The sequence below is a fragment of the Girardinichthys multiradiatus genome, chromosome 17 (assembly GCF_021462225.1).
Source record: "Girardinichthys multiradiatus isolate DD_20200921_A chromosome 17, DD_fGirMul_XY1, whole genome shotgun sequence".
NCBI lineage: Eukaryota > Metazoa > Chordata > Actinopteri > Cyprinodontiformes > Goodeidae > Girardinichthys > Girardinichthys multiradiatus.
Window position 1 is genome coordinate 12001581 of NC_061809.1, and position 10410 is coordinate 12011990.

General features: G+C 37.2%; 1 long non-coding RNA gene across 1 annotated transcript; it reads left to right on the forward strand.

The window, feature by feature from the left end:
- Positions 1-606: 606 nt before the first annotated feature.
- Positions 607-5790, forward strand: LOC124883333. The gene is made up of 3 exons (XR_007042166.1): positions 607-1893; positions 4108-4221; positions 5071-5790. It is a non-coding gene; the product is annotated as an uncharacterized LOC124883333 (long non-coding RNA).
- The last annotated feature ends 4620 nt before the right edge of the window (positions 5791-10410 follow it).

The following is a 10410-nucleotide window of genomic DNA, read 5'->3' on the forward strand; positions in this document are numbered from 1 at the left end:
CAAGCTAGAAAGTTTAAAACTAAATAGGAAATGGTGGCCATTAAAATAGAGAAAGATATGAATGCTGTTATTACAATAAGAATTGACAAGTTCTCAGTAATCCAACTCCACGGACATGCTAAGTAAGGTGGAACAGGGGATCTTCTAATAAAATTAACCAATAAAAGCTTATAACTATTACATTACTGGACTGCATGTCTAAAACTAATTAGCTAACTGAATTAGCTAAATTTGTTTGGACCTCCCACCAGTGTCCTTCAAATCACCTGTATCTAAAATCTGTTCTTCATCATCTCAGGCTATTTTGGCCACACTCCCCAGTAACTTTCTGGAAAATGTGAGGGGCGCAACATATCATTTGCCAAGAAGGAGAGAGGTGGAGAGTACCTTCAAGGTCAACCAATAACTAATTCTAATGGTAAGAGCCTGTTACAGCCCATGGCACCTTTTAATCAGTCCTCTTCATGGAAAAAGCGTTTGCTTCCTGTTTAAAGTTTTTTTTACACCCTACAGCATTATGTGAAGGTTTTTTTGTTTAGAGACAAACTACAGTAGTGTATGATTGGCAGACATTGTTAGGATTCCTTTTGCGAGCTCTGTTTCCCATTGCCTTCATAATGAGCTGATCCGGGGCCTTAACCCTTGGGAGAGTATAATCACAGTTTAATGATTTGTGTCAGGATCGGCACTGAGAGCTGAGGGATTTAGAGAGTTTCTGACAAGGCTGCAGGCCTTACCTGTTACAGAACATCTGGATTTAAAGTCAATAAACCACAACTTGTGTAAGAGCTATTTACGCCTCTGGTAGTCTCACCCTGTCCAAATTATATTCATCAGAAAGTAAGTTACCAAAATTCAAAGTGCAACAACGTTTTGTTTTTTTGGTTAAATTCTGCAGTGCTAAACTTTTAATTGTGTACAATGTGTACAACACCACAAGGATTGTGAAATCATCACAGTACAGACTGCAGTTTCAGAGAAATAAATTACTATTCTGGAAATGCTCTGTGGCAGCCAAGAGGGCCTTTCAGACAATAATGAGGGGAGCTGGAAAGTCATTGGATCATTGTCTTGTTGCATAACCCATGTGCTTGAGCTTAAGGTCAAGAACTGATGGAAAGATGTTGTCCTTCAGGATTTTCTGCTAGAAAGAATTGATTCCATCATTATTGACAGCAAGTTGCCCAGATCCTGAAACAGCAAAGTAACCCAAGATCATCACACTACCACCACCATGTTTGATTGTATATGGTAAATGTTCCTTTTCTAAAATGCTGTGGTAATTTTATACCTGATGTAACGAGATGCCCACCTTCCAAAAAGTTCCACTTTTCAATCATCGGTAGACAGAATATTTCCCCAAAACTCTTGGGTATTATTAAGCTCTATTTTGCAAATGTGAGACATTCTGTTCTGTTTGGTCACTAGTGGTTTTTGCCCTTTCCAGACTGACATCAGTTACTTTTTCAAATGTATGTTTGAATTTTTTAAGGTCAGGGCATGATGTGTTACCTTTTGAGGTGTTTTAGCATACTTAATGTAGTCAGGCAGATTCTATTTAAGTGATCTAGTGATTCTCCAAGTTTTGCCATAGCCTACCTAAAAGGCCAATAAGAATGCACCTGGCCTTTGGTCAGTTACAGTAATTTCATGATTTAACAGGGACGATGTGAGGGTGCTGAAAAGCATCTCCCTCACGAAGTGAAGCAAACACTTATACACTGGCTGACGGGAAGTACGTTATAGTTTTGTTATGCTTTTACTTTGAAGACCACTAACTTCTCTCTCTTTAGGTCCTTCCTGTAGGCATGATTCATGTGCAAACATATTGACATCACCTAGAGGGAATTCCCTTAATCATCCACCTCACTGGGGCAGACCATTGGGCTAGAGGTAAGGGTGGAAGTGGATTAAATCGTTACTTAGTTTGATTTAATTTAGATTATTTTGCACATTATTTAATGTGTTTTAGGTGGTAGTCAGATGTACAGTGACATGCAGAAGTCTTTACCCCCCTTTTCGTGCTTTGTTGCCTTACAACCAGGAGTTAAAGTGGATTCTTTGAAAGTTTGCACCACTTAATTTACAGAACATTCCTACAACTGGTGAAGCAAACAAAAGCTAGGACAACATAACAGAAAACTTCAGTGTGTATAACTGCTCACCACCCCTAAAGTCACTACTTTAAAGACTCACCTTTTGCAGCAATTGTTTGGAAGTAAAATAGTCTCATTACAATCAGAAATATTTTAGGCAAATTTCTAAGGTTGAGTTTTTTCAGGCGAATTTTTGCATGTGAATGTTTTGCTGGCGAATTTTAAGTAGAACAAAAACAAAATTACATACATAATTGCACAGGATAAAAATTGAGTGTTATAAATTCTATGTCTAAAAAATGTTTGATTCTAAGGAGACCATTTTACTTCCATGCAATTGCAGTTGCAAGTTGCTTTGGCTATGTCTCTATGAGCTTGTCACATCTTGCCACTGGGATTTTTGCCCATGCCTCAGGGCAAGACTGCTCCAGCTCCTTCATGTTGGATGATTTTCACTTGTGAACAACAAATGTTCAAGTCTAACCATAGATTTTCAAATGGATTGAGGTCTGAACTATGACTAGGCCATTCCAAAACATTTAAATGTTTCTCCTTAAACCACTTGAATGTTGCTTTAGCAGTATGCTTCAGTTCATTGTCCTGCTGAAAGGTGAACCTCCGTCCCAGTCTCAAATCACAAACAGACTGACAGGCTTTGCTCAAGAATATCCTTTATTTAGCACCATCTATCTTTCCCTCGACTCAGACCGGAAACCCAGTCCGTGCTGCTGAAAAAGATCCCAATGTTTCACTTTGGGAATGGTGTTAATGGGGTGATGGAATGGGTTGGGTTTGTGCCAGATATAACGTTTTCCTTAGTGGCCGAAAAGTTCAATTTCAGGCTCATATAACCAGAGCACCTTCCTCTATACATTTGGCGAGATGCCCACAAGCCTTTTGGCAAATTCATAATGTGCCTTCTTCTTTTTGATCACTAAGTAATTGTTTTTTTCTGGACTCTCTTCCATAAATTAAGCTTTATGGAGTGTGCAACTTGTTGTGGTCCTAAGGACAGAGACTCCAGTCTCTGCTGTGGAACTCTGCAACTCCTTCAGGGTTACCTTTGGTCTCTCTGCTGCCTTTAATTAATGTCCTCATCGCCTGGTGTCTGAGTTTTGGTGGGTTGCCCTTTCTTGGCAGGGTTGTTGTGGTACCATGTGATTTCCATTTGAAGATGATGTATTTGATGGTGTGCCGACGGAACATCAAAGATCTGGATATTTATTTATAACCCCCCTTTGACTTGTACTTCTCAACAACTTTCACACTGACTTGTTTGGGGAGCTTCTTGGTCTTCATGGTGTGACGCCTCTTGCTTGGAGGTTTTGAAGCCTCTGGGGCCTTTCAGGAAAGTTGTGTTTATACTGACAGATCATGTGACACTAGGACTGTACACAGGTGGACTTCACTAATTATGTGACATTTAAAGGTAACTGGTTGCACCACAACTTTTTAGGAGCTTCATAGCAAAGGGAGGGAATACATATGGAAACACCAATTTTAGATTTTTTTATACATTCTCATTTCACTTCACCAACATAGACTATTTTTGCAGATACATCACATAAAATAACATTAAAAACTTTTAAATTATAGGTTGGAATCTAACAAATTGTGTAAAAATCAAAGTAAATTGTAAAGTGTAAATTGACATTAGTAGTAAATTGTGTATATTGCTTTCTTTGTAAATACACTGTTATTGGGGAACTAAGTGGTATTTTCTGTATAATCAACATAGTAGTATAGTTATAGGTTGGACTGAAATGTGAGGTTTTTAATGCTGCATTCCTGCCTAAACTGCTGATGCTGCGACCTTAGTCAAATTAACCTTTACAAGTGAGAACAACAACAAACAAATCTTGACAGGTGGCAATTATATTTCCACATAGGACTACAATGGTTTGAATGGCTATTATGCCTTAATAAAAGAAATCATCATATAAAACCTGCTTTTTGTATTTACTCAGGGTATGTCTATCTGATATTCAAATTTGTTTGATCTGAAACACAGAAGAAAATGATGACTGCGGTTAGATATGAGGACAGAGCTTGAATACGAAAGTCAACTGAACTTGGATTAACCAGACCTTCAGCGGAAAGACTAAACAGCAGCTACTACTTTTCTGTAAGTACTGTAAGTCTCTCTTTATTATGTTTCCAACACCAAGTCCAGTATGAGTGCAACAACAGCCCTTTGGCTATTATAAGAAGAAACTTGTAAATCTGGTCACAGTCTCCACGCCTCCAAGTCGGAGTGTTTTGGTTATGACTGGAAAGAGACAGAGTCAGTATTTGTACAACTGTTTCCTATAAGGCTTGTACCAGACATATTTCTCAATGAGACTACGTGATGGAGGATTTTCAAAAGTGGAAGCTTTTTAACTCTCAATCCCTTTAGATTATTGAACACGCACATCACTTCTCAGGTAATTATCTAAAGGGACCAAAAAGATATGTCAATAATCTTGCAACACCATTTTCAATGTTCAGTCAGTTTTATACCAAAAATCTTTTTTACCTGGGTTTTGCAACACCCTCCAAATGTACTGCTAATGCTGACAGAGATAAGCAAAAACCATTATATAAACCATTTCCTCCCTGTGTTTCTTTCTCTCTGCTCCTGGTGATTTACTATACTAATTTGCTTAAATTTGCTTGTATTTATACTAAGAACAAGAAAGGTGTCTTTGATGAAAGGTGGTGCAGTGCATTGCGCCACATCACCTCACGTTGGCTTCTATCATTTTAGGCACATGTCTTGTCATTAACACACATTAGACAAGTGATGCATGAAACTAGAAGAAAATAAGGCACCAAATACCAATGTTGTGTGTAAACATTTTAAATAGAAGATATCTGACAGTCATTTCATGTGTAACTCTTTGTACCGACCCTCCAGAGTTTCACACCCTGCATTTAGTTCCACAATACTTGCTGGATACTTCCAGCAGCATTTCTTTCTCTTTGCCCGCAGCTCTCCACAATCTACATTGGAGAGGACATGCGTGTGAATCTCTTAATTTTGCTGGCTGAGGAAAAGACTGCATCTTCGAAGAAACCTTGGATCCAAATCAAATCCGGTGGCCATACTCTTGTCAAAGATAAGACCAGCCGCCTGAAACTGGCTGTCTGAGGATCTGCAGAAAAGAATCTAAGCCAAAGTAACTCCAAACAGGGACGGCATCCATTTTTACAAAGCGGTTTTCCTTCCACTGCTCTGAAGAAGACAGCATTTGAAATCACAGCTCCGCAGGCCTGACATGTGCGCCAGTCTGAGCAGACATTCGTCCCAGCCGCTAGAACGACAGCAGCCGCCACAGGTTTTGCTGTTCATTGGACCTGCTAAATTCAACGTGCTCTTCTGTTCATCAGAACAGTTCACAGTTAGAGGTTGTGTCTGGACAGAGATTATTTTAAGATAAAAAGCTAAATATCATTTATTTCATTGTGTTTTAAAGTTGTGGCAAACTTTATTGTAATGATTGGTTTAAACCCTAATGGTCCGGTAACATGAGTTTTCTCCATTTTGTCTGTGTTTTCCCTTCATCTCCTCTCACTAACCCATCTGAAAATATGTCCGCATAGTCTGTATAAGCTTGCTAAATTGTCTCTGTTATCCCAGCTGCAAATGTCAAAGCTAAAAGCTTTGAAAATTGTAACAGTGTAGACACCATTAGTGCTCCTGTGTTTATTACACAGCTCGCTCTGTTCTAATTCTTTCTAATTGAGCTAAATTTTTAAATAAAATAATGTTCTATTTTGCCTTCTGATCTGCATTGTGAACTGATTGTTTGAAAATCTAGCAACTGTTGTTTTTTTTGTTAGCTTTTAAAGCTAATTTGGCTTCATCTACCAATTTCTCAAAACAAATCATAGTTCTTTATCATACATACATTCTTGATAATAATTTTGCCTCTTATTAATACTTATTCATAGCCAAATCAAACCTACGGCAACTTCATATCCACAAACATCATTTTAACATGAGTCAAAGTATGAATATGTGGAAATGTGTACCACTTAGGCTGAACAAGGGACAAACATTGCAAATTAGCTTAGACCTAAGGTGTTATAGTGTTTTGTATTTGCTGATGCCAAATAGAAAAACAGAAAAAAAAAACATAATGAAATATATGAAATAACTAGTATGTGGAGTAGAGGATCTGTGATGCTGTAAGCCTAAAGACCTTTGGGACATTACAAGCATATTTAATATAAGATTCAAACAACTAGAAGTCTGAGTTTTTATGTCATAATTGCATCTTGCAACAAGATGATGATTTGAAACATGAACACTGAAATGGTTCTCTAGACACAGAATCTTCCTTCTTCATCAAAGGCGCTGTTAGTGCCATGTATAGATATCATCGATACTGTGGGCAACAATTCTTTTTAGTAAGGGGGGGGGGGGGGAGTGCTCCTGCACTGAAAGATGAATTTATTTGAAGGTCTTTATCAAAGGAGCTAATTACTTAGGAGGGCACTGTAGGTATTAATGGAAATAAATTTGAGTTTTTCCCACAAATTTTCACACATTAACTAACTTATTGTAAAATTAGCATAAATATAAACTAAATGTTGCAGGTAAGCTGAGGTTATCCCGTTGATTTCTGTTGCTCTGTCTTCACATTGTGAATTTGGTAGTGTACGAATAATCACCCACCACACTGAGGATCTACTATGCACTAATTGATTACATGTGTGGAAGTGCGTAACACGATACTAAGCCTGCATACAACCCAAACACAAGCCACCTGCTGCGGTTTTAGGCAGAGAAAAGTTTATCTCTCGCTGCAGTCTTGGCCATTCTAGCTAGAACAGTTCAAATTAGGACACACTGGCCAGAGTCCACCAGTCAATCAATCAGCTTCAGTCTAGAGTCCAAAAATGAAAAAGAAATTGGCAGGAGTCTCTCTCTTTGCAGGAGTTGAAATTGTGATGTGATATTAAGGAGAAAAATGCTTTTGGGACTCTCATATTTCACTGCTACTTCAATACAGAAAGTGTAGCCTGTAGAGATCTTTATGTGATTTTTGGCAAGACCAGGTTTCATAGTATTCCAATTAATGTTTATCTCATTTTAAAGAGGAACGTTGAAATATTTAGTACTGATCCAGCCAAATGGACTCATATTTCAAATGTATTCTGTACACTCAAGCCAGATCCATGCTTATGAATAGCTGCACAGTATTTTCCAATTACATTTGTTTTTTTCTCCCTACACAAACATACACAAAACTTCACAGTGCCATGGAATCACGAGGCTAGTTAGGGAAGCAAACTCAGCACTGCTTTTCTCTGTTGTGGAGATAAAGAGGCAGAAAATGGTTTCCAGCTACCACAAACACAACTGTTCTTGTCACTCCCAGGATGTCAGTCTCATGTCTGTTGCTGGTACACACAGACGAGACAATGTGTGGTCGAGCCACTTCCTCTCTTCCCACGTTTATCAAAACAAGATCTAGCTATCTCAAGTTAACAAACAAAAACAAGAGTTTATATTAAAGCTACTAACTCTTTTGGCTCCCCCAAATGCAACAGCAATAAAAGATTCTATAAAAAATTACAATAAAAAACATATATCCATATTTGCTTTCCACAAGAGACCATAAGGCACCAGAACAAACCACACAAAATTTTAACAGTTAAACAAAATCTTCCAGGCCACTTTTATGTTCACAAAATTGAATAAAATAACTTTGCATTAGTGCAAAGGTTTTATTCTGCACAAATATTTACTGCATATATAGTCCCTTTATTGTCAGATGAACAAATACTGACCAAATATTATGTAAGAGCTTGTTTTCATGTTATTCTGAAATGACACAGTAGTTGTTTTGAATTCACATTAACAACACAAAGAACTAATCAATAATAAGGTTCACTAATCTGACTTCTTCAGTGGTCTCCCTAGGAACAAACTAGATTGACAGGGCTTCTGTTTTCTGTTTGCTTTTCTTTTTTCTGAGGTTTCTACAGTGAGTTAAAGTCAGCAAATGTTGTGGGTGGTTTATTTTCTGTATTTCATTCATTCACGTTTTTTGCACATTAAGTAAACCTTGTGAAAATAAGATTCACACCTTGCAAACGGTTCCACTTTGGTCTCATCAGTCCACTGAATATTTTCCTAAAAGTCTTTGGGATCATCAAGATTTTTTTAGGCAAATGTCAGACGTGCCTTTGTTCTCTTTTTGGTCAACAGTGGTTTTAGCCTTTGGATCAGAATCAAAAAAGCTTTATTGCCAAGTACGTTTTTGGACATACAAGGAATTTGTTTTGGCGTAGTCGGTGCAAAACAGTACAAATTAAACACTATAAACATATCTACAGTATGCCATTTTTGCCCAGATAAGATATGAAGTCTTTTTTGCATAAGCTAAAGATTAATGTTCTATCAAATGTCCATGAAGAAAAAAGTCACCCACTTGAATCAAAATACAAGAAGGACACTGCAGTCCTCCCACCGTGTACCAAAATAGTACTTGTTTGTTGCATCCACCAATGTCCACGCATTGTATAAAAAGTGTGCAAATCAGTTCGTAGCATTAATAGGATTTTATGGGAATTATGCTGTCCAGGTCAGTTTGATATTTTATTGCAAATGTTTTTTTTTATCATATAACTTTTTCTGGCTTTTGTTTGATCAGAGCAAACATTATGGCGAACCAGCTAGACGATCATCAGTTAACAAACTGACAACAGTGCTGCCCATGAATTGCAGTGAATTTTCATCAAGGATGACAGAGTAGATTAGGGTTACTTGCTAAACGCAGTTAATTAAATCTATACTTTTTGTGTGTTTTGAAACTTTTTGACAGTTCACAAAAATAAAAGATCTAATCTTGCTGTATCATTAATGGACTATTACATTGCATTAAAAATACAACAGTCTGTAATGGTAGGTGGATTGTGAATTCAGTCTACAGACATTTTTATGTGATCTCCTTTAATAAAGGGCAGTTGTGAAATTTGTTATTACATGTAGTATAATTTTAGTACTTCTACTACTGCTGATCATAGTAATGATTTTGATAATTACATTTACGTTGCTGATCAATTTGCTCTCAATAATCATTATACTAAACTTTCATATTGTTATGTCAATGGTGTAGAGTTATTTTCACAGACACAGTTATATTTCCATTTGTGAGATTGTGTATTTAGTGTACAGTTTTTTTATTTTTGGAATTACTGTGGAGTCATTTGTTTCAGCCCCTCAGATGAATCCCGTAATTTTATAAAATACTCACCCAAGAGACTCATATGCGACCTTGTTAATACTGTAATGGCAAACCTATTTCCCATGTGTTTTGGAAGTTTACTTACATTTTTACTGGACCTCTCTCCCTGCAATCAGTTCTCAGAGCTTTTCAAATCATCCAAAAATAAATTCAAGTTTAATACATTGTCAATTCTTTACTGTTGGTGTGATTGATTCTTTTGCATTGAAATTGTAACTGAATTAGATATTTCCTGACCGTCAATATTGGATTCTGTGCTGTGTTTGACTTCAACCAATCTAAAACATCTCCAATAAACACTTCCAGATTTTTGGAAGACCAGGCAGTGTAAAATCCTGCAGGCAGGCACAAATCATTTTAAACACAAGCTGAAGTGGAAAATGAAAAGAGACACTGGGAAAAGCAGCCAAAGTTGGAATACTGTAGAAAAATATGTAACATTTGAAGCCTCATAATTCCTTGGACAATATGTCTGCTCATGAGGGTTTTTCCTTTTAAATTAAAGAGAGAACCAATGTAGGAAAACAAACATTAAAACAAATCCAACTCCCGAATCAGGTTGTAGATCGCCAGGGGCACACAGCACTCACTTGACAGTTGCGGATGTAAATCAGCACCTAAAGATAAGGTCTAATCCCTGTAAATAAATACACAGCGTGATGAAAGGCTAACTGACAGCTTAAAGGCAGAATAAATTTGGCATCATTACTCAGCTCGTGCAGTTGTCAAGCAAATAGCACCCATCACTCTCTCCCTCTCTCTACGTGTTAAACGTGCCAGCACATTACACCTCATTTTTGACACACCTTACAAATGTGGTTTGCAGAAATGAAAGATATATAATTATGGAAGGAGGAACCTCATCTAGTAAATAGGTAAGCTGATGATCTGCACACAAAACACACAAATACAGAGCTGATAGTAATAGAAAAACATCTGTTACTCTGTATTTACTCATTATGGTGAGATGTAATTGTCCCTTAGGCTCTTTAATGTTTTTCAGACCACTGTAAAACTGCTTCAAACTACAATCAAAGGTCACATTTCATGTAGATTATCACTTTGACAAATGG